Source organism: Triticum aestivum, chromosome 3D, assembly GCF_018294505.1.
Source record: "Triticum aestivum cultivar Chinese Spring chromosome 3D, IWGSC CS RefSeq v2.1, whole genome shotgun sequence".
NCBI lineage: Eukaryota > Viridiplantae > Streptophyta > Magnoliopsida > Poales > Poaceae > Triticum > Triticum aestivum.
Window position 1 is genome coordinate 2,028,968 of NC_057802.1, and position 19,247 is coordinate 2,048,214.

At 45.0% G+C, this 19,247-nt stretch overlaps 1 pseudogene; it reads left to right on the top strand.

The window, feature by feature from the left end:
• Window positions 1–1,904: 1,904 nt before the first annotated feature.
• On the top strand, window positions 1,905–2,043 carry LOC123081185 (uncharacterized; annotated as a pseudogene).
• The last annotated feature ends 17,204 nt before the right edge of the window (window positions 2,044–19,247 follow it).

Consider the following 19,247-nt stretch of genomic DNA (forward strand, 5'->3'; position numbering starts at 1 on the left):
CACGACACGTAAGACATCTCATAAAAATGAACAGAGGGAGTACTTTTCTCTTATCAGCTTTCCTACCCCGAGACGTACCTTTATTTGTGGAGAGCAAGCGGACGACCAAAACCCTAGCCGCCGCCTCATCTACTTCCCTTCTCGCTGCCGCCGGGCAGAGCCCATGCCGCGCCGACGATGACAGGGAGATCCTGATCGGGGGCGGCTTGTTTGTGCAGGAGTTGAAGGGATGTTGCAGGACGTTGAATGAAATGTGTGCTAGAGTGGTAGTCTTCTTAAGGCGGTGCTAGACGACGGACTTGGTGGTCCAGCACAACAATCTTCAATGGCGGCCCAACCTGTCTAGGTCACCGGAGAAGATGGAGTAGGTGCATGGTCGGGGTTAAACTTTTTTCACGTTTTCTTTAGGATTCTTCAAGTTTGATCTAGGACGGCAAGGCAGAGGTACTGTACCAGTGGAAGAATAATGTGCACCCCACTCTTTTCCTTTCTGGCGGTGTGCTTATCACAGGCGAGGGTTGTGTGGACTGTGGAGCAATGTCTCTGATGGGTCTTCTCGGATCCGTTCGGTTTTGGTATTCGTTGGATTCTATATTTAGCCGGCTTTCGTTGTTTTTGGAGTTTCTACAGGCCCTTACCAGTGTTTTCGTCTCCCAGACGGCGATTTATTTCGCAGATCACGATTGTCGGCTTCTGCTAGTTTGCGTCGATGACTTCTCGGACACTGCTTCTATAATCTCCTGGGTTTTAAAAGGTTTGCTCCGCCGTGGTCGAGGCTAAGAGGCGGCATCGAGCTATTCTCATGGCACATCGAGCTAATCACGACGGCGACCTGGCGGAGACGAGCTACCTCTCGTGCCAACCTGGTGTTTGATGAAATGCCCAGTACGGGAAGGAAGAAGAAGAAGAAGAAGGCAGAGGTGTATGCCAACTTGGACCGCCACGTGTACGTCTGGGTTCAAAAACCACGACACGTCAGCTAGAAAACCATTCCTAGTGTCATCTGGGACCAAGTGTTTTTGTGTTAAGGAATGTCTACGAAATCTTTTCAAGGGAACATCAACTCCGCCATGACTAAAAATGTATGACGTTTCGAATTATAAAATCTAGTATTGGATATTTCAATACTATATATAAAATACACCCTTTGTTCGCATATGTTAATATGTTTTGGTCAAATCTGTTAGAATACGTATGTGTATAGGACTAGGAGTCCATGTTGTACACGGGCCATGACTTGCACGGCAAGATCATGGCACTGTCCTAATCTGTACACGGCTATGTAATATAAATATACGGTAGATGATCCCGTGAGGACATCACGCCATAACCCATCGATCACTGATTTTTTAGATGGTATCAGAGCCTTATCTTCTACATCGCATCTAGATGTCTCTCGTTCCCTTCGGCGGTTCCTCAGGAGCTTCTTCCTCAATCAGCCAGCCCATGGCTACGCTCGGCGACACCTCCCGCGAGAAGCTCGGACGCGACAACTTCCTTCTGTGGAAGGGGACGGTCCTACCTCCGATCAGAGGCGCGCAGCTCGACGGATACCTCGATGGCACAATTGAAGCTCCGGTCAAGACACTTGATGTCCAGAAGGCCGACAAGTCCGGCACCGAGACGGTGCCAAACCCCGAGTACGCTCGCTGGATAGCCCAAGATCAGCAAGTTCTTGGATCGCTGCTGACCTCTCTCTCGCGCGAAGTTCTAACTCAAGTTGTCTCCATGAAGACGTCCGCGCAGGTCTGGACAGCTCTTGAGGAGATGTATTCCTCTGCCTCTCGGTCACGAGTTATTCAACTTCGTACCCTGTTCGCCGGCACTCGGAAGAACGAGATGACCGCCACGCGTACTTTACAAAGATGAGGGGCATTGCGGACGAACTCACAGCAGCAGGGAAGAAGATAGAAGATGACGATCTCATCTCTCAAATCCTTGTTGGATTGGATGCAGAATATAATCCCTTTGTCTCATCCATTGCTGCCAGAACCGATGCCTACTCTTTGAGCGAAATTTATGCTCAGTTCCTTGCCTTTGAAGCGCGCCTGGAGTCACAAAATTCTGGGTCGCAGCAGTATAACTCATCAGTGAATCTTGCTGCACGAGGAGGACATGGTAAAGGAAATCGTGGAGGCAAAAGCAGTGGTGGTGGGAACCGCGGTGGCTACGGCAACAACAATCGTGGAGGCTACAACAACAACTACTACTACGGCAACAACTACAACCACGGGAACAACAGCTACCTCAACAATAATCGCGGCGGAGGACGACCAGGACTAGGAGGTGGAGCGAATCTTCCCCGTGGTGAGAGGCCTACTTGCCAGATTTGTTTTAAGGTTGGGCATCCAGCTCGTAAGTGCTGGTATCGGTTTGACCCAAATTATGTCACCGAAGAGAGATATGGTGGAGCAGCCACTACTTCATATGGAGTTGACTCCAATTGGTACTTTGATACTGGAGCAACCGACCATGTTACAGGGGAACTCGACAAGCTGACGACGCGTGCTCGCTACAACGGTCCTGAACAAGTTCACGCAGCTAATGGTGCAGGTATGGCTACTAGTCACATCGGTCATGTAGTCATGGTGCTTCAAGGCCATCACTAACAAGGTGGCACGATCGTCTTGGTCATCCGGCGTCTCCAATAGTCAAGCAAGTTCTTAGGAAGTATAATTTATCATGTTCCGTTGAGTTCACTAGTGAGTCTGTTTATGATTCTTGCCAAAAGGGTAAAAGTCATCAGCTTCCCTATCATAGGTCTTTGAGTGTATCTAGTGCTCCTTTAGAGCTCATCTTTTCTGATGTTTGGGGTCAAGCACCCGAGTCTGTTGGTCGAAACAAGTATTATGTAAGCTTCATTGATGATTATAGTAAGTTTACCTGGATATATCTCTTACGAAACAAATCTGATGTGTTTCAATGCTATCATGATTTTCAAATTTTAGTTGAGCGTCTTTTTAACTCCAAAATCATAGCTATGCAAATTGACTGGGGTGGTGAATATCACAAACTCAACTCCTTTTTTCAAACGTATTGGCATTACTCATCATGTTTCGTGTCCACATGCACACCAACAAAACGGTTCCGCCGAGAGAAAGCATCGTCATATTGTTGAGGTTGGACTTGCATTGCTTGCTCATGCCTCTATGCCTCTTAAGTTCTGGGATGAAGCGTTTCTTTCCGCTGTCTATCTTATTAATCGTGTTCCTAGTCGGGTCATCAATATGCTTTCTCCGCTTGAACGTCTCTTTGATGAAAAACCTGATTATTCTTCTCTTCGCGTTTTTGGTTGTGCATGTTGGCCCAATCTTCGACCATACAACACTCAAAAATTAGCTTTCCGCTCTATTCAATGTGCTTTCCTTGGCTATAGTAACAAACACAAGGGATATAAGTGTCTTGATATTTCCTCTGGCCGTGTGTGTGTCTATATATATATATATCGTGATGTTGTTTTTGATGAATCTATGTTCCCTTTTGCCCAGCTTCATCCCAATACGGGAGCCCGTCTTAGAGCCGAGATTCTTCTTTTACCTATAAACCTTCAAAATCGTACGAGTACTGATCAAGGGGGTGATGATTTGCATGATCATGTAACTAATCCTACTAATGAACCTGATGCTTATGTTGACAGTACTCAGGAACGCCAGCCAAATTTGGTGCAAAATACTTCCAGTGGCAATGATTTTATGTGTACAGCTGATGGCATGCACGGCAAAGCAGACTGCAGCGGAGCGAGTGCATCTGACCCAGCAGCATCAGATCGGGATCCTATCCGTCCGCAGGTGAACGTGACGACCAGGTGCCCACGTCCAGCCGAGTCAAGCACGCCCACGCGTGGGAGTCTCCTGGCGCTGCTGAAGCGGGCGCTTCTCCTGTGCGCACGCCCTCTGGATCGCGCACTAAGGACTTGTACAAGGGAAGATGTTTAGGGGAGGTGCTTAGAGAAATAAACCAGGCTTTTCTTAAGCACCGGTGCCTATTTGTACAGGAGAGACGCTTAACTAAGCATCTCTCCTGTTGAAATAGACACCGGTGCTTCACAAAAACTCGGTTTATTTTTCTAAGCATCTCCCATTGTACAAGGCATAACGAATCCATCTCCGGTGAAGATACCGTTGGATCTTCTGTGACTTCTCCTGTTCAAGAAGTTGTGCAACCAGTGCAGCAGCTCTATGTTCCGGATGGTGCTGTGACACGTTCACGCAATAATATTTTTAGACCCAAGATAATTACAGACAGACGAATTAGGTGGTGCAATGTGTGCACGGCAGGTGAACCAGCTAGTATCACAGAAGCTCTTCAGGATAAAGATTGGAAGGAAGCTATGGACGAGGAGTACTCTGCACTAATTAGAAATAATACATGGCATCTTGTTCCTGGGTACAAAATATTATAGACTGCAAGTGGGTCTACAAAATAAAGAGAAAATCTGATGGAGAAATTGACAGATACAAAGCACGGCTTGTTGCAAAAGGGTTTAAGCAGAGATATGGAATTGACTATGAAGACACATTTAGTCCAGTTGTGAAAGCGGCGACAATTCGGTTAGTTCTTTCCTTGGCCGTGTCTAACAACTGGAGTCTTCGTCAACTAGATGTGAAGAATGCGTTCCTTCATGGTGTTGTAGAAGAGAATGTGTATATGAGGCAACCTCCAGGATATGAAGACCCAACTAAGAGATAATATGTCTATAAATTGGACAAAGCTTTGTATGGCCTAAAGCAGGCTCCTCGAGCATGGTTTGCCAGGCTCACCTCAAAGCTATTGGCTCTAGGATTTTCTTCTTCAAGGGCGGACACATCATTGTTCTTATTCAATCGTGGTGGCATTACTATGCATGTTCTCATCTATGTGGATGACATCATAGTCACGAGTTCGTCAAATTCTGCAATTGATGCTTTGCTCAAGGATCTTCAGTGTGATTTTGTTCTCAAAGATCTGGGACATCTCCATTATTTTCTTGGCATTGAGGTAAAAAAGATAAATAATGGAATATTGTTGACACAAGAAAGATATGCTAATCTATACCTATTAATAAAGTAAGGTGCGTTTCTCCATTTTTTCATCCGTTCACCAACGAAAAGATTTTTTCTATTCCAGGTGGTACTATTTTTTTGTCCGTTTGTCTATTACTCCCTCCGTTCCTAAATATAAGTCTTTGTAGAGATTTCACTATGGACTACATACAGAGCAAAATAAATGAATCCACACTCTAAAATGCATTTACATACATCCGTATGTTGTTCATAGTAGAATCTTTTCAAAGACTTATATTTAGGAACGGAGGGAGTAGAAAAGAAAAACGCCGGATCTCGTACATGGGCCGCTCACTGTGTGGCCCAGCAAAGCCAGCCCAGTTATTTTGGTGTCCATGCAGGTGGAAAAACCATATTTATCGCGACGAGCATTACATAGTCGTAAATTCGCACTGGGCGCCCAAGCTGGGCTGAAATTTATTCTTTTTTTGTGTTATGTTTATATTTTCTTTTTCCGTTTCCTTCTCCTTTTCTTTGGTCTTTTTTCCTTTGAAGTTTATTTTTTCTCCTTTTTTCGTAAATTCAAATTTTTCAAAAAACCTCATAATATCATAAAAATTAGATTTTTCTAAATGTTCAGAACTTCAAAATATGTTTCTATTTTTCTTTTTCCATTCCTTTCACTTTTTCTTTGATGTTTTTTTCCTTTCAAGTTTATTTTTTCTCCCCTTTTTTGTAGATCCAAAATTTTCAAAAAACTTCATAATATCATAAAAAATTCGATTTTTAAAAAAATGTTCAGAATTTTCAATATATTCTGTTTTGAAAAAGTTTAGAACATTAAATATTTTTTCTCATTCCAAAATAGTCACAAATTCGCATAGGGCACTCGAGGTGGGCTGAACCGTTTTCTTGTTTTTTTGTTCTATGTTATGTTTCTATTTTTTTCATTTGTTTCTATTTTTCTTTCCTTTTCTTTTTTCCTTTCAAGTTTATTTTTCTATCTCCCTTTTTTCGTAAAACCAAAATTTTCAATAAAACTCATAATATCACAAAAATCCGTTTTTTTAATATTCGGGATTTCAATATATATTCCGCATCAAAAAATGTTCGGAACATTAAATCTTTGTTCTCACTCCAAAATATTAAGGTTTTAAAAAAAGTTCCATTTTTTTCTTTGTGTTTTCCAAAGTTGTTTGAGATTTTCCCCAAAAAATTGTATTTAAAAAATGTTCCAAATATGAAAAATATTCTTGTTTTAGTGAAATGTTCGCAATTTCAAAATAATGTCCGAGTTTATAGAAACACATTTTCAAAAATTGTTCTGAATGTTCAAAATATGTTTCCTTTTTCAAATAAAATCACAAATTTAAAATGTGTTCATGTTATTATAAAAGGTTTATGTTTTCAAATAAATTTGTGAATTTTGAGGGTTTCAAATTTTGTTGTGTATTTCTGAAAATGTAAAAAAATTCAAAAAGTGTTTGTGATTTTAAAAATTATTCATGTTTCCAAGAATATTTAGCAATTAATATTTTTTTAAACAGTTAAAAAAATTGTGTCCAATCTCACATTGGAGTATGATCTGAAAGGTTTGAGCTGGTCATTGGTTGGTAGGGCTCGTTTCTTCGAGTGGCTATCAGCACGTTGTCGGGTCTTTGAGGGCATGATTTTGATCCTTCAACTCATCATTTTTTGGATTTTTCCGTGCCTTACTAACACAGGTCGTCTTGGCGCCTACCAGTGTGTTGGTCCATACACGAACTGATGTCCATATCACACGCTATTTTACGCAACTAGCGTCATATAGTAGCCCCACGTACTTGGCCCAAGAAAGACATTGCTCCGACGCATAGGTTGTATTGGGCCTCAACCACACTCCCCTACTGGGTCGTCTGAGGGAGCAATTTTTTTTCTTGGGCTAATAAAAGAGAATATGTTGGTTTGGCTCGAATAAAATGGTTGTGGGCACGTGAGCGCTAAAATACTCAAAGGGAATAAACCCTAATAGAGAAGGGACATTGATGTTTGGTTATGCCCTAAATATGCTAATGAAACGGGATTTATGCGCTATAATTAGTAATCCATCAGGTTACGCCATCGTAAGAGAGAGTGGTCGAAGCAACCGTGCTCTGAAGGTCGCCGCATAGCTACCAAATGAAGATGCAGACACAACCCCGATACAGAGACTGACCCAAAGGGAAAAAAGGCACGAGTTGGATGGTTGCCGCCACGCCGACTAACTCCACCACTATCAATATCTGGGACAAACATAACCCGCTAGAAGACCACAACTCCTCTCTCTATCGCACCGCTATGGAGATCATTTTTGGTGGAGACATCAATTATCTCTCCCATTGCTTCTCCAAAGAAACATCTCTCCCGTTGCAATGCACGGGCATATGTGCTAGTGATCTTCTTAAACGAGTTGCGATGCAACATTGCAAGCCCTCAGATACACCACTATCGTTCTCAGAAAAACTGTCAGTTGAAGATGGTGACCGACTGAGTGATGAGGATGGAACTAGATACAGAAGCATAGTTGGAGCACTACAGTACTTGACCTTGACAAGGCCAGACATTGCCTTTTCTGTGAACAAAGTTTGTCAGTTCCTTCACTCACCCACTAACACACATTGGACTGCAGTTAAGCGGATCCTTCGATACATCAAGGGTACACTTGGAGTGGGGCTAAAAATTACAAAGTCAAAGTCTACTCTTGTTAGTGCTTTCTCTGATGCAAACTGGGCTGGTAGTCCTGATGATCGGAGATCCACTGGTGGTTTTGCTGTGTATTTTGGAGAGAATTTAGTTTCTTGGAGTGCTCGAAAACAGGCAACAGTGTCGAGGTCAAGCAGTGAAGCGGAGTACAAATCACTAGCCAATGCCACAGCTGAGATCGTTTGGATTCAAACGCTTCTCAAAGAGCTCAGAGTCAGTCAACCTAGAGCAGCTTGTTTATGGTGTGACAATCTTGGACCAAAGTACCTCTCGGCTAATCCAATATTCCATGCTAGGACGAAACATATTGAGGTTGATTATCACTTTGTTCGAGAGAGAGTTGCAGACAAGCTTCTTGAGATCAGATTCATTCCCTCTGGCGATATGGTAGCGGATGGCTTCACGAAAGCACTTGCTACTAGACAGTTAGAAGAATTCAAATGCAATCTTAACTTAGATAAGTTATGATTGAGGGGGTGTGTTAGAATACATGTGTGTATAGGACTAGGAGTCCATGTTGTACACGGGCCATGACTTGCACGGCAAGATCATTGGCACTGTCCTAATCTGTACACGACTATGTAATATAAATATACCGCACATGATCCCGTGAGGACATCACGCCTTAATCCATCGATCTCTGATTTTTTACAAAATCATCTTATGTTTAGTAGGAACATACGGGCTAAGAGTAAATAAATACACTAAAACTCGTTTATATCTTGTAAAAATGAACGGAGGGAGTACTTTTCTCTTATCAGCTTTCCTCCCCTGAGACGTACCTTTATTCGTGGAGAGCAGGCGAAAGACCAAAACCCTACTCGTCGCCTCATCTACTTTTCTTCTAGCCGCCGCCATGCAAATCCCGTGCCGCGCCGGCGAGGACACGAGATCCTGATCGGGGGCAGCTAGCTTGTTTGTGGAGGAGTTGGAGGGATGCTGTGGGATGTCGAATGAGATGTGTGCTCGAGTGGCAGTCTTCTTCAAGCGATGCTAGACGGTGGCATTGGTGGTCCAGCGCAACGATCTTCAACGGAAGCCCACCCTATCTAGGTCACCGGAGAAGAGGGATTCGGTGCATGGTCGGGGTGAAACTTTTTTCACGTTTGCTTTAGGGATTCTTCGAGTTTGGTCTGGGACGGCAAGGCAGAGGTATTGTACCAGTGTAAGAATAATGTTCACCCTGCTCTTTCCCCTTTTCATCAGTGTGCTTATCACAAGCGAGGGGTGTGTGGACTGTGGAGCAATGTCTCTGGTGGGTCTTCTGGGAGCCGGTTAGATTAGGTTTTTGGTGGATTCTATATTCAGCCGGCTTTCATTGTCTTTGGAGATTCTACAGGACCTTACCGACTTTTCTTCTCCCGGGCAGCGATTTATTTCGCAGATCATGATTGTCGCACTAGTAGAAAAAGGGTCAAATGTCAAGCACATTAGTGCCGGTTTGCTTTTGAGCCGGCACTAATGTGTGCATTAGTGCCGGTTCCAACGGCTAGCCAGCCGCTTTCATTAGTACCGGTTCATGGCCGACCTTTAGCACCGGTTCGTGCCACGGACCGGTACTAAAGTGAGTGGTGGCACGATGTTGTCAGTCCGGGGCCCCTCCAGCACCTTTAGTACCGGTTCATGGCACGAACCGGTGCTAAAGGTCGTCCTACATAAGCCCTTCGTCCACCCGAGCTCGCTCTGTTCTTCCCCTTTCCCCTCTCCTCTCTGTTCTTCCCCTCTTCCTCTCGAGCTCATCACACATTTTGCCCAAAATTTGTCAAGATTTGAAGGCCCCCATCCATTCAAATGATCACAAAGGTTAGAAACTTTGTCCTTTCATCTCTCATTGCTAGATTAGCTCTTGCAATGCTTTGTATAGTGATTAATTTATGAGTTTAGTAATTTGGTAGAAAATATATGTGCTAGTATTTGATTTATATGCAATTTGTGGTCAAAACTAACACTTAGTTTGCATATGTAGGTGTGGTTTACTTAGTGCCTTCTAAATCTCCGTCGTAACCACAGTCGATCGCCCGCACCGTTCCGTCGCCGGCACCACCTTGTGGTGAGCCTCTTGTTCATGAATGTTTTACATTACCAAATTGATGTTTTGTGATTTGGATATATAGTTACTCGTATAATTATCTTACCCGTACATTGTTTGTTATACATAGTGCCATGGTTTTGATATCCGGCCCCGTCGGCCCTCGTCCTTGTTATGATTCGGATGTGGTATATTCTCTTTTAAAACTAGTTGTTGCATTTCGTGTTTATGAAAAATTATGCCCATCAAGTTGACATAGATATTTTTGTCTAGGAGGTTTGTGAACCGGAAATTCCAACCGACCCTATTGTCGAGAGGTTAAATTTAGTTGAAAGAGAAAACGAGTATTTGAAAGAAAAATTGAAAAGAATTGAGGGGGAGAAGATGGAATTGGAGTTGCATGTTGCCGATGTCGTCGATGATCACAAGATCAAGATGGAGAAAATGCGCTTGAAGATTAGAAAGATTAGAAAATATGCCATTGATAGTGAGGCTTGGTATCATTATGCTGTTGGATCAATTGTTACCTTAGTTGCGATCTTGATCGCATTTGTTGTTGCATTTAAATTCTTTAGTTAGAGATATTTGTTTGTTGCATTTAAGTCTTGTATGAACTTTATGTATGAACTTGTATTAATTTGGTCTATTCAGTGTTGTGTAATGAAGATGAGCCGACAATGGGTGTACGATGACCGATGCTCTCCCGAGTTCATTAATGGCGTGCAAACTTTTCTGCTTGCGGCTGAGGCAAACAAGCGGGCGGATGGTTTTATGCCTTGTACATGTTTAGTCTGTAAGAATGATCACAATTACTCTACGTCAAGAACCATTCACATCCACCTGTTTAAGTCCGGTTTCATGCCCCACTATAATGTTTGGACCAAGCACGGAGAAAGAGGGGTTATGATGGAAGACAATGAAGAAGAAGAGGACGACGACAGCTATCCTGGCCATGGTTCCCTGAATACGATGATACAACAATGGGGGAAGAAGCTGAGCTGGCAATGCGGGAAGAAGCTGAAGAAGAGGCATCAGATGAGCCCGCTGATGATCTAGGTCGGGCCATTGCCAATGCAAAGAGAAACTGCGCAAGTGATTTGGAGAAGAAGAAGTTGCAGCGCATGTTAGAGGATCACAAGAAATTTTTGTACCCGAATTGCGAAGCTGACAATAAAAAGTTGGGCACCACACTGGAATTGCTGCAATGGAAGGCAGAGAATGGTGTATCTGACAAGGGATTTGGAAAGTTGTTGGTAATGATAAAGAATATGCTTCCAAAGGACAACGAATTGCCCGAGAGTACATACGAAGCAAAGAAGGTTGTCTGCCCTCTAGGGTTAGAGGTGCAGAAGATACATGCATGCCCTAATGACTGCATCCTCTACCGCGGTGAGTACGAGGATTTGAACGCTTGCCCGGTATGCGGTGCATTGCGCTATAAGATCAGGCGCGATGACCCTGGTGATGTCGAGGGCGAGCGCCCCAGGAAGAAGATTCCTGCCAAGGTGATGTGGTATGCTCCTATAATACCACGGTTGAAACGTTTGTTCCAAAACAAAGAGCATGCCAAGGCAATGCGATGGCACAGAGAAGACCGTAAGAAAGACGGAAAGTTGAGAGTACCCGCTGACGGGTCGCAGTGGAGAAAAATTGAGAGAAAGTACGGGAAGGAGTTTGCAGATGACGCAAGGAGCATATGGTTTGGTCTAAGCGCAGATGACATTAATCCTTTTGGGGAGCAGAGCAGGAACCATAGCACCTGGCCTGTGACTCTATGTTTGTATAACCTTCCTCCTTGGTTGTGCATGAAGCGGAAGTTCATTATGATGCCAGTGCTCATCCAAGGCCCTAAGCAACCCGGCAACGACATTGATGTGTACCTAAGGCCATTAGTTGAAGAACTCTTACAGCTGTGGAATGGAACAGGTGTACGTGCGTGGGATGAGCACATGGGGGAAGAATTTGACCTAAAGGCGTTGCTGTTCGTGACCATCAATGATTGGCCTGCTCTTAGTAACCTTTCAGGACAGACAAACAAGGGATACCGCGGATGCACGCACTGTTTGGATGATACCGACAGTATATATTTGGAGAATTGTAGGAAGAATGTGTACCTGGGACATCGTCGATTTCTTCCGAGCAGGCATCCCGTAAGAAAGAAAGGCAAGCATTTCAAAGGTGAGGCGGGTCACCGGACGAAGCCTCGGCACCGTATTGGTGCTGATGTACATGATATGGTCAAGGATTTGAAGGTAATCTCTGGAAAGGGTCCTGGTGGACAACCTGTTCCAAAGGACGCTGACGGACGCGCACCCATGTGGAAGAAGAAATCTATATTCTGGGACCTACCCTATTGGAAAGACCTAGAGGTCCGCTCCGCAATCGACGTGATGCACGTGACGAAGAATCTTTGCGTGACCCTGCTTGGCTTCTTGGGCGTGTATGGGAAGACAAAAGATACACCTGAGGCACGGGAGGACCAGCAACGTATGCATGGAAAAGACGGCATACATCAGGGGCATGCCAGCTATGCTCTTACCAAATAAGAGAAGGAAATCTTCTTTGAATGCCTGCTCAGTATTAAGGTACCGTCTGGCTTCTCGTCGAATATAAAGAGAATAATAAACATGGCAGAGAAAAAGTTCCGAACCTAAAGTCTCATGACTGCCACGTGATTATGACGCAACTGCTTCCGGTTGCATTGAGGGGGCTTCTACCAGATAACGTTCGATTAGCCATTGTGAAGCTATGTGCATTCCTCAATGCAATCTCTCAGAAGGTAATCGATCCAGAAATCATACCAAGGTTAGAGAATGATTTGGTGCAATGTCTTGTCAGTTTCGAGTTGGTGTTCGCACCTTCCTTCTTCAACATCATGACGCACGTCCTAGTTCACCTATGCGAAGAGATTAGCGTTTTGGGTCCTGTATTTCTACACAATATGTTCCCCTTTGAGAGGTTCATGGGAGTCTTAAAGAAATATGTTCATAACCGTGCTAGGCCAGAAGGAAGCATCTCCAAGGGCCATGAAAATGAGGAGGTCATTGAGTTTTGTATTGACTTTATTCCTGACCTTAAGCCGATTGGTGTTCCTGAATCGCGGCATAAGGGCAGACTGGATGGAAAAGGCACGCTAGGAGGGAATCAAAAAATATGTATGGACGGACATTCTCGCACTGAAGCACACTACACAGTTATACAGAATTCCGCCTTGGTGGCTCCGTATATGGACGAACACAAGAATTTTCTACGCTCCAAACACCCGGAGCGGTCTGATGACTGGATTATGATGGGGATCGTAGCAGAAATTTAAAATTTTCTACGCATCACCAAGATCAATCTATGGAGTCATCTAGCAACGAGAGAGAGGAGTGCATCTACATACCCTTGTAGATCGCGAGCGGAAGCGTTCAAGTGAACGCGGTTGATGGAGTCGTACTCGTCGTGATCCAAATCACCGATGACCGAGTGCCGAACGGACGGCACCTCCGCGTTCAACACACGTACAGTTGGGGAAGACGTCTCCTCCTTCTTGATCCAGCAAGGGGGAAGGAGAGGTTGATGGAGATCCAGCAGCACGACGGCGTGGTGGTGGAAGTAGCGGGGATCTCGACAGGGCTTCGCCAAGCTCAGCGAGAGGGAGAGGTGTCACGGGAGGGAGAGGGAGGCGCCAGGGGCTGTGGTGCGGCTGCCCTCCCTCCCCCCTCCTATATATAGGCCCCCTGGGGGGGGCGCCGGCCCTAGGAGATCTGATCTCCAAGGGGGGGGCGGCCAAGGGGGTGGCTTGCCCCCCAAGCCAAGTGGGGCGCCCCCACCCCTAGGGTTTCCAACCCTAGGCGCAGGGGAGGCCCAAGGGGGGCGCACCAGCCCACCAGGGGCTGGTTCCCCTCCCACTTCAGCCCATGGGGCCCTCCGAGATAGGTGGCCCCACCTGGTGGACCCCCGGGACCCTTCCGGTGGTCCCGGTACAATACCGGTGACCCCCGAAACTTTCCCGGTGGCCGAAACTGGACTTCCTATATACAATTCTTCACCTCCGGACCATTCCGGAACTCCTCGTGACGTCCGGGATCTCATCCGGGACTCCGAACAACTTTCGGGTTACCGCATACTAATATCTCTACAACCCTAGCGTCACCGAACCTTAAGTGTGTAGACCCTACGGGTTCGGGAGACATGCAGACAAGACCGAGACGACTCTCCGGTCAATAACCCACAGCGGGATCTGGATACCCATGTTGGCTCCCACATGTTCCACGATGGTCTCATCGGATGAACCACGATGTCGAGGATTCAATCAATCGTGCATACAATTCCCTTTGTCAATCGGTACGTTACTTGCCCGAGATTCGATCGTCGGTATCCCAATACCTCGTTCAATCTCTTTACCGGCAAGTCACTTTACTCGTACCGTAATGCATGATCCCGTGACCAACCACTTGGTCACTTTGAGCTCATTATGATGATGCATTACCGAGTGGGCCCAGAGATACCTCTCCGTCATACGGAGTGACAAATCCCAGTCTCGATCCGTGTCAACCCAACAGACACTTTCAGAGATACCTGTAGTGTACCTTTATAGTCACCCAGTTAGGTTGTGACGTTTGGTACACCCAAAGCACTCCTACGGCATCCGGGAGTTACACGATCTCATGGTCTAAGGAAATGATACTTGACATTGGAAAAGCTCTAGCAAACGAACTACACGATCTTGTGCTATGCTTAGGATTGGGTCTTGTCCATCACATCATTCTCCTAATGATGTGATGCCGTTATCAATGACATCCAATGCCCATAGTCAGGAAACCATGACTATATGTTGATCAACGAGCTAGTCAACTAGAGGCTTACTAGGGACATGTTGTGGTCTATGTATTCACACATGTATTACGATTTTCGGATAACACAATTATAGCATGAACAATAGACAATTATCATGAACAAAGAAATATAATAATAACCATTTTATTATTGCCTCTAGGGCATATTTCCAACAGATTACACGTGAACAAACCAGGAGTTTCGCCGGCTGGTTGCAGACACGTACCATGCATGACGCATCTATTGAAGATGACCTGTACTCGCTGTCCCAGTTACCATCTTCGAATATAATGACTTTCAAAGGGTACGAGATAAATGGTAATACATTTTACACGATCGCCCAAGATAAGAAGAGCACCAACCAAAACAGTGGTGTCCGCTTTGATGCAACAACCAAGACGGGAAAGGAAACATATTATGGTTACATAGAGGAGATATGGGAACTTGACTATGGACGTGATTTGAAGGTCCCTTTGTTTCGGTGCAAATGGGTCAATATGACACGATATGGGGTAACGGAAGACCCGCAGTATGGAATGACAACAGTGGATCTCAACAATCTTGCGTATGCAGACAAACCATTCGTCCTAGCTAATAATGTGGCACAGGTTTTCTATGTGAAGGATATGTCTACCAAGCCGAGAAAAAGAAAAGATAAGGAAGCGAATGCATCATACGATGAGCCAAAGCGCCACATAGTTCTTTCTGGGAAGAGAAACATCGTGGGAGTGGATGACAAGACAGACATGTCAGAAGATTATGAAAAGTTTGATGAAATTGCTCCATTCACAGTGAATATTGACCCGAGCATCCAGTTAAATGATGAAGATTTTCCATGGCTACGGCGCAAAGGGACATACGCGAAGAAAAAATTTCACACCCGAAGATCTGGGATGTGATCGGCTTCACTATCATCACTTTCTTCTGTGTTTCACACCCAGGAGGGAATCTCTGTAATAGTTAGGGTAGTTATGTGTTTTGGCATTTGAAACACGAAGAAATTTATGTGCAAACAAATTCTTTCATGCATTTACTGATTTTTTCAGCTAAATGACCCTGAAATTGAAAAGCATTTCAAATGAACTCAGAAAAGGTTAAAAGTTGGCATGGTATCATAATTTCACCCACATAGCATGTGCAAAAAAGTAGAGAGGGTTACCGCAAAAACTGGATGCACTTTGTGTATAAAATGGACAATCTCTTTCGAAGTATCAGGGTTTCGAACGAAAACTCATCCGTTACAAAGGGATTTCATTTTTTAAATAACCTAAGCATTACCAAATTGAATATAATGATAAAACACACTCATATTAAACATAAGAAAAAAGAATCACTGAAAATCTATTTTCAAAGTTAAGTGATTCACAAACTAGTGATTCACACAAATTTCAAATAATTCAAAATGTAAACTATTCAAATTTGTAAACTACCGGCACTAACAGAAAGTTTGTAATTTTTTGTACCTAAAGCAAAAATATTCCCAAAGAAACTCTAAATACAGCAAAAAACAACTCAAAAATAAATAAACCAAAAATAAATAAAGCAAAAAAATAAGAAAATAAAAAAGCCCACCTACTGGGCCAGAGCGGCCTGCATACGACTAGAAACCCAACCTGTAGTTGGGCCAGGATGCAGGCCCGCAAGCCCAGTAGGCCCACAGGCAGAGTAGGAGAGGTAGGCCCAGAAGGCCTGCTATTGAGAGGAGCTCAATGCAGTGCCCGCGTCGGGGCTTATAAACTGGTCCTGGCGCTCCTCAACTAGCGAGGTGGGACTAAACTTCTGCGCCCCTCGCCTGGCAGCGCACACCCTTTAGTACCGGGTGGTGGCACCAACCGGTACTAAAGGGTGGGCCTTTAGTACCGGTTGGTGCCACCACCCGGTACTAAAGGTGGGCGCTTCACGCCGCTTGGCCTGGCCAAAATCGACCTTTAGTACCGGTTGGTGGCTCCGACCGGTACTAAAGGACCATCCTATATAAGAAACACTTACGAAAATTTCGTCAGTTTCCTCCCACTTCTCTCTGCTTCATCGCCGCCGCCCCGTCCCGCGCCGTCGCCGTCCCCGTCGACTCCGCGCCGCCCCCGTCCTCGTCGCGTCGTCCGCGTCGCCGGCCCGTCCCCATCCCCGCACCGGCCCGCGTCCCCGTCCCCGCACCGGCCCGCGTCGCCGTCGCCTCGACCTCGCCCGCGCTGTGAGCCTCTGTCCCCCCTCTCCTCTCCCTCCAATCGAAGCCGCCGCGCGCGCCCCCGTCGCCGTCGCCTGCACACACAACACATACACACACATACACACACACACCATACACACACACATACACAATTTTTGTTCTATTTTTAGTTTTTAGTTTTTCTGTTTTTAGTTTTTAGTTTTTCTGTTATTAGTTTTTAGGTTTTTTTAGTTTTTTCTGTATTAATGTTATAGAAATGTTAGTTATATAGAAATGTTAGTTATATATAGAAATGTTAGTTTTTTCTGTATTAATGTTATAGAAATGTCTGTTATATAGAAATGTTAAAGAAAAATTAGTTATACAATTTTAGTTATAGAAATGTTAGAAATGTTAGTTTTAGATATGGTCGATGTTTTTTTAGTTTATTATATTTTTAGTTATAAAATTTAGAAATTGCATATAAGAAATCACAATCCAATCATTTAAAAAATGTTACTTTACTTTTGCGGCATATAGTATTTGTTGTCGACGATGCCCGGCCCGCATCCTCGCCGTCGACCCGTTCGCGACGACGTCCTGCTTCAGAGGACCCATGTCCGGGATTGGGCTCCGCCGGGCTGGCACTGGGAGGTGCTACCTGGAGGGGCGCGACGCTTGGTGAGGAACCCGGCCTCGTGTCCCGTCGTCGACCCTGATCTCCTTTGGTGGCGTTCGCGTGGGCCACATTCGGTGCAGAGGGAGCCGGCCCCGCCGGAGGTGGTGCGTCGTCGTGTCAGGGAGGAGGACGAGCACGTCCATCGCTACATGGCTGCTATGGACGTCAGGTTCTCCAATACCTGGCAGGTTCTTTGGGCAGATGACCGGAGATATGATCCTGTGATGGTTCCTTGTCTTTGGGTGTCCACCGCCCGCGCCCCAGGAACCGCGAGTGGCCTAGATTCTTCTATAGTATTCGATCTTTATTAGCTACCTAGCCAGTGATGTATTCGAGATTATATATTATTTGAGACGATGTATTCAAGATTATATATTATTCGAGACGATGCATTCGAGATTATATATTATTCGAGACAATGTATTCGAGATTATATATTATTCGAGACGATGCATATTATGTACTATATGATTCAGTTTTTCCTTATTGATTGCATCCATGCATTGTAATTTGAATACTAAATTGTTTTATATTTCTTCTGTATTAGTTAAATAAAAGCTATGGCGGACAATACCGGCACAGAGGGAGAAGAGGCCATGTTCGAGATCATACGCAGCCCTAGCAGGCCAGATGATCTGAATGAAGCAAATGACGGCTCCCAATATCTGAACAATACCGGGGAGGGTGATGATAAGATATTCGATCTCGACGACCGAGCTGATGAAGTCATGAACTATGATTATGATTATGATGACGCGGACAATGATTATGATGACGAATACAATGTTGATCTTGAAATAACAAAGACTACCGGCGAGGTATATTTATATAAGCAGGCATCTAGTGATCATCACATGTATTTTTATTTGAAGATATATTAACGAATCGATCTTTCTTCTTTCAGCCCTCTGGATCGAGCAAATCTGCTTCTACAGACAGCAGGACAAAGCGCGGCCCGAGCAAAAAGTTGAAGGAGGGTGTAAAGTACAACATCGATTCCATCAAAGCTAGTGGCGAACCCCTCACGCCTAAGAACATTGCGAGCAAGTTCGTTCGTCAGTGCGGAGTTCTTGTGAAGGACCAACTCCCGATCTCCATTCAAGAATGGAAAGAGCCAAAAACTAAACGCCCAGATGTTACTTGGGTCGACGACAGAGCAAAACAAAAGCTTTGGGAATCTCTGATGGAACATTTCACCCTACCAGATTATTTCACTGATGCAGATGTGCAGAAAGTCAAGGACGCTGCTCTTAAGAAGATGGCAATTGCATTCAACACCCACAAGAAAACTGTATGGGCCAACTACCTCACTGCAGAAAGGAAGACTCCAGAATTCAAGGGAACACTGGAGAAGCAAAGAGAACACTGGCCCGCTTTCGTGAAATTTAAGGAATCAGAATTATCTAAGGAACGGTCGAAAAAAAACAAGGCCAATGCCGCAAAAATGACGCAGTTCCATAGGCTGGGTCCAGGTGGCTACGCGGTGGCAATGCCTAAGTGGGATAAGTCTGAGCAAGAGATGGAGGATCCAGGGGTCACTCCGGTTACTAGGAGCTGGCCCCCCAGGTGCAGAACTTGGTTCTATGCGCATGGGGTGGCGTTGGACCCGAAGACAGGCCTGGTTTCGAAGAAGGCAAGTCTAAAAGGAGCAGAACAAAAGTTACTTGACGCAATAGTAGATGCTCGAAAGGGGGTGTTCACGCCCAACAGAGAGAACGACGAGCTTACGCGCGCCCTGGGAAATCCTGAACACCCGGGAAGAACACGAGGCAAGGGCGTTATTCCCTGGTATGAGGGCTTTTCGGAATGGAACGACGACTACAGGACCCGTGCAAGAAAGAAGATGGAGGAGGAGAAGAAGAGGAAGCT